This window comes from Tasmannia lanceolata, unplaced genomic scaffold, assembly GCF_043159265.1.
Source record: "Tasmannia lanceolata isolate RefF3 unplaced genomic scaffold, GAP_Taslan_0.1 ptg000029l, whole genome shotgun sequence".
Classification (NCBI taxonomy): domain Eukaryota; kingdom Viridiplantae; phylum Streptophyta; class Magnoliopsida; order Canellales; family Winteraceae; genus Tasmannia; species Tasmannia lanceolata.
In genome coordinates, this window is record NW_027518706.1 from 8,281,144 (window position 1) to 8,293,561 (window position 12,418).

Genomic DNA, 12,418 nt, shown 5'->3' on the forward strand with positions numbered 1-12,418 from the left:
GTGGGATTGAGGTGTTCCGAACGAGCTGGGCTCTGTTCTGCTGTAGCAGAAGTAGCTACCACCTGTGAGGCGATTCGCTCGCTCCGGGTCCTGCGAGGTAGCACGGCTCGGGTAGTTAGTGCAGTTGGTACCCGAGCATTCCTCCGTCCTGCCCTTTTTATAAGGGGATTTGAACAGCTTTTAGTTCGTGGTCCCACGGATGGCGCAAATCTGTTTGGCCTAAAATCGGTAACAGATACGGCAGTGACGTAAGAGCTGAGCTGGAGGACCCGAGGAGCCGAAGTGAAGGAGTTGAGTCCTGCACAAGAGCAAACGAGGTCAGAAGACCAACCCGGACTCGTTACTCCGGACAGGCCCTTCGACACTCAAGTCAGTATGAGCAGGAGTGCAGAGCGAGTTTTTAAGAGTTCAGCTGAGAAGTTATTACCCTCTGGTCTGAGCCCTGAAAGGCCTTTTATAGAGGGAAACCTGGGGTGGTTGGATTACCTACCCCAGGACAGGTGTCGGCCCCTTACGGGTTTAAGTTTACCTACTCTTAAGCAATTACCAGACTACCCCCGGAGCCACGTGTCGACAGCTAATTGGCTGCTGTTTTTCATACTCCATCACATACGTCTATGGGAAAATCAAAAAAACATGTGTAAAAGTATCTCTAAAATCATGTTACCAACAATTAAATGATGCTTAAGGAGTGCCAAGCAAAACCATAATTTTTTTATAATACCTAAATTTGGCACGAGCGACGACCATGAATTTGATTGCGCTGAAATCAATTTTTATTAGGCCATTTTTTGCTATCATAATTTTGTTTCCCATGGGACTGGGAGTGAACAGGGAGAGATCGAGTGATAAGAGGGCTAGAAAAGGCTGAAAATAAGGGTGACTATGTACTTTAGTAGGTGAGATGGGTGACTATGTACTTTAGTAGGTGTGAAGGTCTTAGAAGGGGTGTCCCCAAAATTAATAGAATAATAGGGGTGGATATATCAGCTCCCCATCAATAATTGTTAAAGGGTCCAAAAACTTACACACTATGCACTATGTTGGTAATGTGGTAGGACCCACAACCGATGTGCCATACATTTGTTCTGGGCGGTTGTGTTAATATCATTTTCCAGTATCATTTTTTCCGTAGGATTAGTCCCTTCCTAGATTGGGCGTGCACAATATAGACCATTCATTTGTTGGGCCCACATCGTTTGTGTGATCTAAGCCATTCATTTGTTGGGCCTCAACGTAGATAGGGCATGACCATAAATCTTCTCCATAGGATTATCCTAACCACTGGTCCGTGGAGGTATAAAACGGACTGCACAATATAGAAACCTCTACGGATCAGTGGGTTAGGATCATCCTAAGGAGAATATTTTATTGGCACGCCCTATCTACGTTGGGGTCCAACAAATGAGTGGTTTAGATCAGCCAAAAATTGTGGGTCCCATGGGAACCAAAGAAGGTTTTATGGGAAAATATAGATTTTGTTTCTTCGGTTTTGGTCCCCCATTGCAAATGATGCCAAACCACTTATTATGATAATGGCACTCCCGACGCTATTAAAACGGAAGGCACAATATAGAAACTAGGGCTGCAACAGGGACGGGTTGGGTCGGGTTTTTCAAAACCCTAGCCCAACCCTGGATCCCATTATCTCGGCCTGACCCGTCCTGACCCTGCGTCAGGGCCAGAAAACCTCAACCCATTACCCGCCCTACAGGGTATTGTGCTGACCCTGGCCCGCCCTGATTGGCCCTGCGGGCCTAATTGACCCTAGTGCAAATACCTGTTAAGAGTGCCAAAAATAAAGCAACCACTTATTATATGGAATAAAATGATCAATAAACAGATAAAGGGAACAAAATAAGACAATATGAATTCAACAACATGACAGGCAACAGAGACAATTAATAATAATAATCTAAAGAAACATCAATCCAAGATAATAGAAAACATTAGCAAAAGAAACATGCACAGATGGTTCAATTCTATAATAGAAAACTCAAGGTCGGGCCGGGTCAGGGTACCCGAGGCATTAACCGAAAACCCGCCCGACCTGAGTCAGGGTCTAAAAAAATGAACCCTGACCCGCCCTCAGGGTTAGAAAATCCAGCCCTGACCCTGTTCGGGCTCAGGGCGGGTCAGGGCTGACAGGGCCAAACTTGCACCCCTAATAGAAACCTCTATGGATCAGTGGGTTAGTATCATCCTAAGGAGAATATTTTATGGGCACGCCCTATCTACGTTGGGATCCAACAAATGAGTGGTTTAGATCACCCAAAAATTTTGGGCCCCACGGAGAACCAAAGAAGGTTTTATGGGCACACAATTATTAAAATATGGATTTTGTTTCTTCGGTTTTGGTCCCCCATTGCAAACGCACCCACTTATTATGATAATGGCACTCCGGACGCTATTAAATTTAGAGAAATATGGCAGCCCAAAAAAAAACAGTCGGGCCCACATTTTTTGGGTGATCCAAACCATTCATTTGTTGGGCCTTGATCTAGATAGGGTGTCCCTGTAAAATCTTCTCCATAGGATGTCCGTGACACTTTGATATGTGGAGTTTTTGTCACGCCCAGAACTGTACTTACGGTCTGGCACACTACAATGCCATATACATGCAAGGTAACCCCTACAAGTATAGGAGACTAAGCAAAATAATATCAGATCCATTCATACCATAAACTAAACTATACTGTCTTATAAGAATTTAAAAACAAAGTTTTCACTATTACATTCTCACCCAATATTACTAGATTAAATGTTTCTCAACAATTTCTCAACACAAATACTCACTATTCTAGATTAAATGTTTCTCAACAATTTCTAAACTAAACTATACTGTCTCATAAGTTCCAAAACAGATTTCAATATAACAGGATACACGTAAATTAACGAGGTCACAAAGTAAAAATTGTCACAGTGATTCTACAATGTTCCAATGGATGAGGAAACTAAGCATGCAAGACCCAAGTTAGTTATCGGTAACCGTATCAAGATTCCACATAATTTGAAAGAATATACAGGTCGCAAACAAAATGATATACAATAGAGATTGAGTTACCGAAATCCCGATTTGGCAACCAAGAGGGGGTGAATTTGTTTACTTTATAAAAAAAAAGTTTGCTTTTTAAGACTTTTGCCAAGTCCACCCTAGTTTTAATGTTTGATTGATCAAGTTAGATTGATTAGGTATAGATAATAACTATGAAATACACTTAATGCCCTATTTGATTTACAACTTGATTAACAATGTAATCTTCATGCTTTTTCAAGGGAATGTTGATCACAATGCTAATAAGGAGAAAATCACTCAAATAAATATAACCAGGATGAGAGAGAGAGAGAGAGAGAGACCATACAAGAAGAGCACGCAAGGATTTATCGTGGTTCGGTCTTCTACCTTGAGGCCTACTCCACTCCCCAAGTTGGTTCTCCTCAGGATTTCTCCCCTAAATCCGACAGCACACAAAGCCCGGATCAGAGGGCGTAATACAATCACACCAAATAAGGGATGGAATCCCTTCTCACTACAATCAAGGGATGAAAACCCTTCTCACTAAAAATCAAGGGGCAAAGCCCTTCTCACCAAATATGAAGAATAGTTTCTGAAGTGGTTGGAATTGCATTATAGAGGTACGCCACGGGACAAATCTTTGGTGTTCTAATTCCCTAGAAATAACCGTGTCGGTATGTTTCAAGTATGATTTGAAAAGGTGAATTATTCAACTATGCTAACAGTTTAGAATCCTAGAATTTCGTGAACTAGGATCTAGCATGCCGTCGGTATATTTTCGCAACTCATTGATTTGAGTTGAGACCTGTGGAGTGTTGTTCATATTGATTCAAATACTCAGATGATTTACATGACATGCTTTGCAATGTTTTTATTGTATATTTGATGTTGTGTTGCACACGGGTTTTCATATCATGCTATGCGGTGCATGGGATTTTCAGTTTATGTTGTGTGATGTATGAGTTACAAGTTACATGAGCAAGCCATGATGGGCATTTGTATTTCAAAAGGACTAAGATTAGAACCATTTCTCTTCATTGGGTAATGACGCCAAGCTACCGGTGCGAATAGCAGTGATACCGGTAGGGTATTCCCCGGACTGCCAGTGCGAATAGCAGTCAATTTTACCAAGCTTCCGGTGATAATAGCAGTGTCACTGATGAAGTTTAAAACACGGAAACATAAGAAAATGAGTTTAGAATTTTGTCATTTACAAAATATGGTGGGGGTTAAATTGGAAAGTTGGCCAAAAAAGGTGTTTAAAACATTTGCCTAAAAAAAGAGTTTTATTCATTGTAAAAGTTTTGAAGGGCACACCAATAAAACACGTTTTTTTTTTCCCAAAAAGCCTTCTGCAATGGTCCCTAGCAACTCCCTAATAATAGCTTGTTTATTCAAAGATGTCCACCATTGATAAAACAATAATAGTATGGGATTTGTGAGGCAACTTCGCAGCAGAGAACAACCGCTAAGATTAAATAAATGAATGAGACGTACAATTTTTGTCTTATTGCATGTGAGAGCAGCCACATAGCTTTTGTCTTATTCATTTAATTCACCTGAGGTGGCGGCTCTCACATGCAACAACCAGCCGTGAAAATGCCTTTCTGCAATGGTCTCTGGCAAATCCCATTTGGCACATGCCACAACCATGAATTTGATTGCCAGAGACCAAGCAATGGTCTCTGGCAAACCCCAAGGGCCACATGTGCCACGTGTAGGCCAACCCTAAAAGGAGGGTCCACACGTGAGGGGGAGTGTTAAAAGTATAAAAGATTAATCAACGCCTTCTCCAACAGCTTAAGCTTTTGGAGTAACTGGTTGTTTCACAGTTTTATTGGTCTCTAGTAATTCAACAATTTTCTCAAGGCATATGATAAGCGAATTATAGGTCCTCTAGGATTAGTAATCATATTAGCAGAAGACATGAACAATTTACTTAGTGATGAATGATTACACAACTGACCCCATCCAAACCAAGACTCCGCTCCGGGGATGTGCACTCAAGCAGCCTGGTAGCCTTGCGAACACACATTCGGTTGCCTTAACCAAAGAGAACGAGAGGAACATTGGGAAGAAAGAAGAAGACCACTTCCTAATATAAGTACTTCTATATATAGGAATTGAAGATGGATTTTGAAGAGACATATGAAGAGACACTTCTCTTCATTTTTAAATAAAAATGCAAAGAAACACTTCTCTTCCCATTTTAAAATAAAAGTGACTTTTTGTATAAAATAAATACATAAATTTTGAATTTCTAAATGACTTTTATTCTTAAATTAAAGAAAAAGTCAACAATCCACCACAAATTCAAAATTGTAAAATAACAAGGAAATTACAGAAGGAACTTTCTGATCAAGGCAAGAAAATAAGTCATGCATCAGTATAGGTGTCTTTTGGACTTGAACCTAGACTTGGTGTAGATATATCGAGTTTACCAAGTACTTGGTGAACTAAAGTCTTGAACCAAGAACTTTGAGTGATAAACCGAGACAACATATCACACACATAACAAATTCAAACATAAGTGTATTCTATGGTGTAGCACTTTTCGGCCATGTACTGGATCCTGTTTCATGAGCGATGTAGAGAATCAGCCCAATTCTCATAGGAAGCGGCCACACTTCCACACTCACATAGGTGTATCTATCAAGAGTGCCCTGTAACTACGCACCCAACTGAAAACTCAACTATAGATAATATTAAGAGTTTAATAACTCACCCTCTTTTCGTTACAGGATGCACCCACGCACTCTATAGGGATAGGTTAAGTGAACTTCACTCTATCACGGTACAAAACTAACCACTCAAGTAACTTGTTGTTCCCGTTGAACCTACTTCTTGGGATCTCCAATCAGTTAGGTTGGGTTACCATTACAAGTGGTTCAACATATGGGCCTCATGCCTATCCCTCTCAATGTGCTTCTGACTAAGTTTTACCTAGTCCATTTGTGAGACTCAATCAATGGGGATTAGACCCATTCACATCGATGTACACTTGGCTAATTCCTTCATTAGTCATTTCCTTCTTTTTTTACGACAATTGTCGACCAGTCTCACAAACTCACTCTAATTTTAAAATAGAGTGATTTTCTTCCGACGAGCATGTCACGATTTTCCTTTCTAAACATCATGATCTGTTCTTGCAATAACATCTTTGTGGCGGCCTTCAATCTAGAACTTTCCAGGTAGCCCTTTCCACAAGACACTTCTTCCGTGGTGACCCAATCTATGGTAACTTCACTCTAGCGGCTTCCACTCTGGATGTTTTACCAGGAAGCCCTTTCCAGATAGTCTTCTCCATAGGTCTCCCCTTCTGCGGTTTTCACTTGCTTATTCCAAAGCAATAAATTCTGATCCCACAATGGATATAGCTATATCAGTTTTTCTGGTTGACTCGCAATGACCATGACTTTGCCTAGAGTGAATGCATGTCCACTCCTAGGTTTAATGGTGACAAACAATTAACACCACTGTATTTTTTCTGGTATAACTCAATTCGTTAGACAACCATAACAATAATAATACCTTTAAGGTATTTCAATATTCAAATAGTGTTCTGAGTTATTACGTCTCAGATTATGGGTGTAACCACTTTGATTTATTTATGACTTACTAAGTTTATTTACACCATCTTCTCAATTGAGTATATCAATTGAAAATAAAATACACTTTTCAACCAGCTTGCCTTTTTACAGGCAAGAGTCTGTGTAACAAGTTCTAATTCCTTAGTGAATTGAGCAACTTTAGTTTATTTCGTTGATCTCCAAGAGATCACAGTCACACTTATTGAACAATGCATCATTACTAGTGACTCAAGAATCCTCTGATTCTAAACAATGCCGCTTATTCCTTATAGAATGTGAATCTCATAATAATTTTATGTTTGAGGTATTTCACAATACTACTAATAGTATCTCATCGATATGTACTAGTACCACTAGCACATCTACATCAACTTCTTATGCATATGCAATATACAGTTTATAAAATATCTCAAACTACCAAGTATGTTAGCAAGCTCATTTGACTAACACTTTCATCATCATTCAATCCATTACTTTAGCAAAGAAGTTAACACAGGATTGTAATCAAAGTAATTATACTTTCCATATGTAATGAGATTCAAAGAGTTAAATCATTTTCATTATCAAAACACATCTACTTGTTCATGATCTTTTACATCAAAGTTTTGCATTTGCGAATTTAAAGTCTTTAAAACTAGAAATCAAAAGATCATTTTTCATACAAGCAATTATGGCATCAAGAGAGTCACTATAAAGCTATTGTTAGCAAGAGAGTCGCTAAATAGAATCAAGAGAATCACATTAAACATGCTGGGGTTTATTCAACATGATAATAATTTATAACTTCTAAAGTTACTGATTTGTAACATGATTTATGATAAAATCAACCAGTTGATCCATATATCATTTACACTTAATATTTTAGTAACTTGATTTCAAGTTTTACTTGAAACTATAGAAACAATCTCATTATTGATTACTTCTTTCCAAAATCAGCAGCATTTCATGAAGTTTCTCTCAAGAAAAATATTGTTTTCTTCACCAAAACCAAGGTGTATAATGATACCGAGGTTATCAATCTTAATAAATTTGTAACCATACTATTTGTGTTAGACTTGGTACCCCCAACATTTCTTAATTAAACAAAAAAAATTCCATGAAGAATTTTGAACTCTGTTACTTTGTAATGAATCACATTTGTCATCTTGGATTCATTTAAATCCAAACCTCAACCTTTAAAATGAGGATTCCCTTATTTTCCAATATGTACCAAAACACTTATTTACTTTGCTTCATATAGTAAGCAAATTGTACACATGATACTCTATAATCATGTATTCAAATAATATTTATATTTTAATTATGTCATTCATGACCATAAACTATTAAACTTGAAACAACATATCTAGCATCTAGATATACATAGAATATCAAGTGAAATCCATAGCATATCTCTCTAGTTATGTTGAAATTCATCAGATTCACTCAGACCTCAAATACCCCCACATAATATCTTATTATTTATGTGCAAACTTACACCCCAACACATATCATGGAGAAGTAAGGACTGCAAGTCACACAATATAATCTACTAATTATATTGCTTATTATGAGATTTATCAGTCTCAATCTCATGTATCACCACATTAATACAGAGGGCTGATATCTAATTCTACTTGGGTTCATTTTTCCATGACTATAGATGATTTTACATAAATAAGTATCATAACCATATCCTTAAAATCAATGTGGACCTATATATTTAGCATCAAATAGGTTATTTTCTTTTCATTATGGCCAAACTTAGCCCATCAGGAAAGCAAAAGCTCTCTCTATTCTAAAGAACGGTCTAATCTTTAGACCCAATCCCCATATACATTATTAATTACCATCTTAATTTGATGATGAGGTCCCATTAATCAATATGGACGGTTTAGATCACATACAAATAGTGAATTAGAATTAGTGCATGTATCAAGAATCAAGATCATTGATTTTGTAGAAAAACATGAGACGATCCACATGGTGATGGTCCCATTGTAAACCGTCACCATAAGTAGTAAGATACAGGATTATTGGAAGTCAATGGTTTAGGTTTTCTTAATGGGGCCTAACACATGGCTTGAGGGATCAAGGGCCTATGATCATTCTATCATGTTGATCTCGTAAGGCTTTCAGTCATTCTTATGATAGCTATTCAGATCAACGGATCTGATCATAGATACATAAAATAAGTGGGTCCAAGAAACTTTTGTTCCATAATCCATCCCGATGACTTGATGGGTTTTTCATATAAATGGATAGAGGAGGATAACAAAAGCCATAATAACTTTTCAATGGAAAGAGGCGTTTCATTCAAGAACCGTGGGGGTTCATTTGTTACAAAATTCAGTTAGTTTTATCTATAGTTTTTAATTAATTAAGTAGTTTGTAACATCCGAAACGACAAGAATCCAGGAATGTAGTACGGACTTCTCGCAAAGGACGGTTGTGCGAGACAAGGGCTGGAGAGAGCCTTGACCCAGACATCCACTATTTCTTTTCGCATGGCGAAACGGTGCGGCCTAAAGATTTGCCAAGGCAATGCCTACCTTGCATCCTATAAGGAAGAAATCTTATGCTAGAAGAATCAAGATACTGATCTTCATTAGGAGGGAAGTTAAAACTTCAGCCCATACCAAAAGATGAGTCAGGGAACTGAGAACCTAACAAGGCCAACCTCCTTTATATCTTAACGCTAAGGGCCCGTTTGGATACCCTTGGATTTGGATTTTAAATCCAAATTCGGCGTTTGGCAAACCTTTATGATAACTGGATTTGGATTTGAGTGAAATCCACAAGATTTACAAATTCCTCATGTTAGTGTAATTTTTTGGATTTATATAAATCCTTTCTGCGAGAGGTTATTTATAAATCTATATTTGACCCGTATGGGGTTAAAATGACCAAAATATACCAAAGAAGTGTTAAATGACTAAAGTACCCACATGACATTAAAAAATGATCAAAATACGTCGTATTAGGTAAAATGACTAGAAAACCCAGGTCGAGCAAAATGACCGAAATACCCCAATACCAGGTAAAAATGAAAAAAATACCCCCGAGACGTGCAAAATGACTAAAATATCCTTATGGCATAAAAATGATTAAAATAACCTCATATAGTGTAAAATGACTAGAATACCCCAAGATCATGGAAAATTACTGAAATACCCCTATATCAAGTAAAAATGACCCATGGCTCATGAAGAATGACTAAAAATACCCTCATGAGATAAAAATGATAGAAATACGTCATATTAGGTAAAATGACTAGAATACAAAATTACGAGAATACACCTATACCGGGTGAAAATGACCAAATACCCTGAGTCATGGAAAATGACTAAAAGACCCTTATGACATAAAAAATGATCAAAACAGCCCCATATAGGGTAAAATGACTAGAATACCCCTGGATCATGGAAAATGGCTCAAATGCCCCTATATCAAGTATTTTAGGGCTTTTTGGTTTTGTTAGATTTCAAATTCAAATCCAAAAGAGCATCCAAACAAAACAAAAATTTAGATTTGAAATCCAAATCTATACGTGGTTATCCAAACGGCATTATTTATAAGTTTGTGAATTTTAAAATTCTGAATTTTGAATCCATGGATTTTGGAAATCCAAATTCACCTCCAAATCCAAATCCAAGGGTTATCCAAACGGGCCCTAATAGATTTGGTTTTAAGAGAACGGGTAAGATGCTTAGATTACAGCCCAAGTTTTGTACGGTGGTGATGGTTAAGAAGCAGCCTTCAGTCAATGAAGGTTCAAATGTTTCTTCTGGTTTAACATATTCTATGCTTCCAAATCGGTTGCTATGTTTCCATTTCCTTCCTCTCAATTGAATATAATCCTAAATCAAAGATCTACTTGCCTTAAGATTGTTAGGAAAAATGATTCAAGTAATTTCGGATTATAAATAACAGTAGAGAATATAGAAATTGCAAGTAATTAGATCATACCAATCAAATTGCCGCAAGTACAAAACAAATCCAATCTGTAGAGATCAACCTGTAAAACAAATGGAGGAAGAAACTTTTCTGTTGAGTCGAGGCACGGATCTAAATCCGATGTCCTTAAGGCAAGTATCGCCTCCACATTCGACGAATTGACGGTGCAAATGGGTCTATAGCGTATGCCTCCAGGATACATCGACTCCGCTCCGGGGATGTGCACTCAAGCAGCCATGTAGCCTTACGAACACACATTTTGTTGCCTTAACCAGAGAGAACGAGAGGAACATTGGGAAGAAAGAAGAAGACCACTTCCTAGTATAAGTACTTCTATTTATAGGATATGAAGAGACACTTCTCTTCATTTTAAATAAAAATGCGAAGAAACACTTCTCTTCCCATTTTAAATAAAAGTGACTTTTTGTATAAAATAAATACATAAATTTTGAATTTCTAAATGACTTTTATTCTTAAATTAAAGAAAAAGTCAACATTTTGCACCTGAAATCCATAACTTTTAGTTAACTGATAGACACGCTTATGCTAGTGGCGTTCGCATTGTAAACATCCTTGATTACTTTGACATCTATATATAGAGAACCCAGCAAAAAGTGGGCTGAAGTGTTGTCTTGTGGGCTATCTTATACTATTTGGCCCTCATCTGCCTGCTATTTCAAGCTGATGAATTGTTATAACAATCATGAAAAACCAATTGAAAACGTTCAGGAAAAAAATCCTGCATTTTTCATCATATCGTTTTTTTTGGGCAAAAAAATAGTCATATGAACTCAAAATATTAGAGAGAAAGAAGTCGGAACTGTTAACATCACATTGACACCTAGAAAGTTGGCCAGAACACCCCACTGCATTACTCTTTACAAACCTTCTCTTACACTAATCCTTACAAATTAGGTAAAAGAAAAAAATACAGGAAATCCCAAAACCCCAAAAAAACCCTATTAAAAGATGAATCTATAGCAATAATTTGACTTTTCCTTGCAAGAATCCAAACCCATCCCTGTAAAAAGCTTCAGCATATTGTCCAGATCGAACCGACAAAATCGGGCATCACTGTTACGGTCCTGAGTGGGGCCCACCTAGGTACGGGACTTGGTGGGACCCAATCAGGAATGAGACAGGTTTAAAGGGCCTTGCCTAACGCGTTCCGTCAGCTCTGGAGCTTTTGGCGGATTGGGAACGAACCTAACAGTCACCTCTCTCAAGAATCTTCAAAACCATATGGGAAGCCGAATTCCTCTTCAACTTTGCTCAGCACTGAAATAAACAAGTAGTTCTTGATAGATGCTTCCACCCTTTATCTTGAAAAAGTGGTTATTTCATAAAGGAAAACACTTCAAAAAACGGGATTATGTTTGGAAAATAAAGAAGAAAGTGCATTTGACCAAACCACCTCAAATTAATTAAATGAACAAAACTCATTTGCTAGGTGGCTCTTCTCTCCTGAAAAAGTGAGTCTCAAAATGGCTTTCTGTGAAATTGCCTAGCTAATCCCATGTCTCCCAAGACATTAACAGAGTGAGTGAGGTGTGCATAAAGATAGCCCTTCCACTTAACATGTCCAACTCTACATTAATAATAAGGGATTTGCTAGGGATTAGGGGCTTTGCTAGGGACCATCGCAGAAGGCATTTCGCAAATGGTCTGCCACATGTTAGACCCATAGTTAGAAAAACATGACTCCGCAAAAAAAAGGGATGGCAAAAATTCGAGTTTAATACGGCATTGGTTAAAAAAATGTAGTTAAAAACACGGAAACACAAGAAAATGAGTTTAGAATTTTGTCATTTACAAAATATGGTGGGGGTAAATTGGAAAGTTGGCCAAATGAGGTGTTTAAGACGGTTGCCTAATT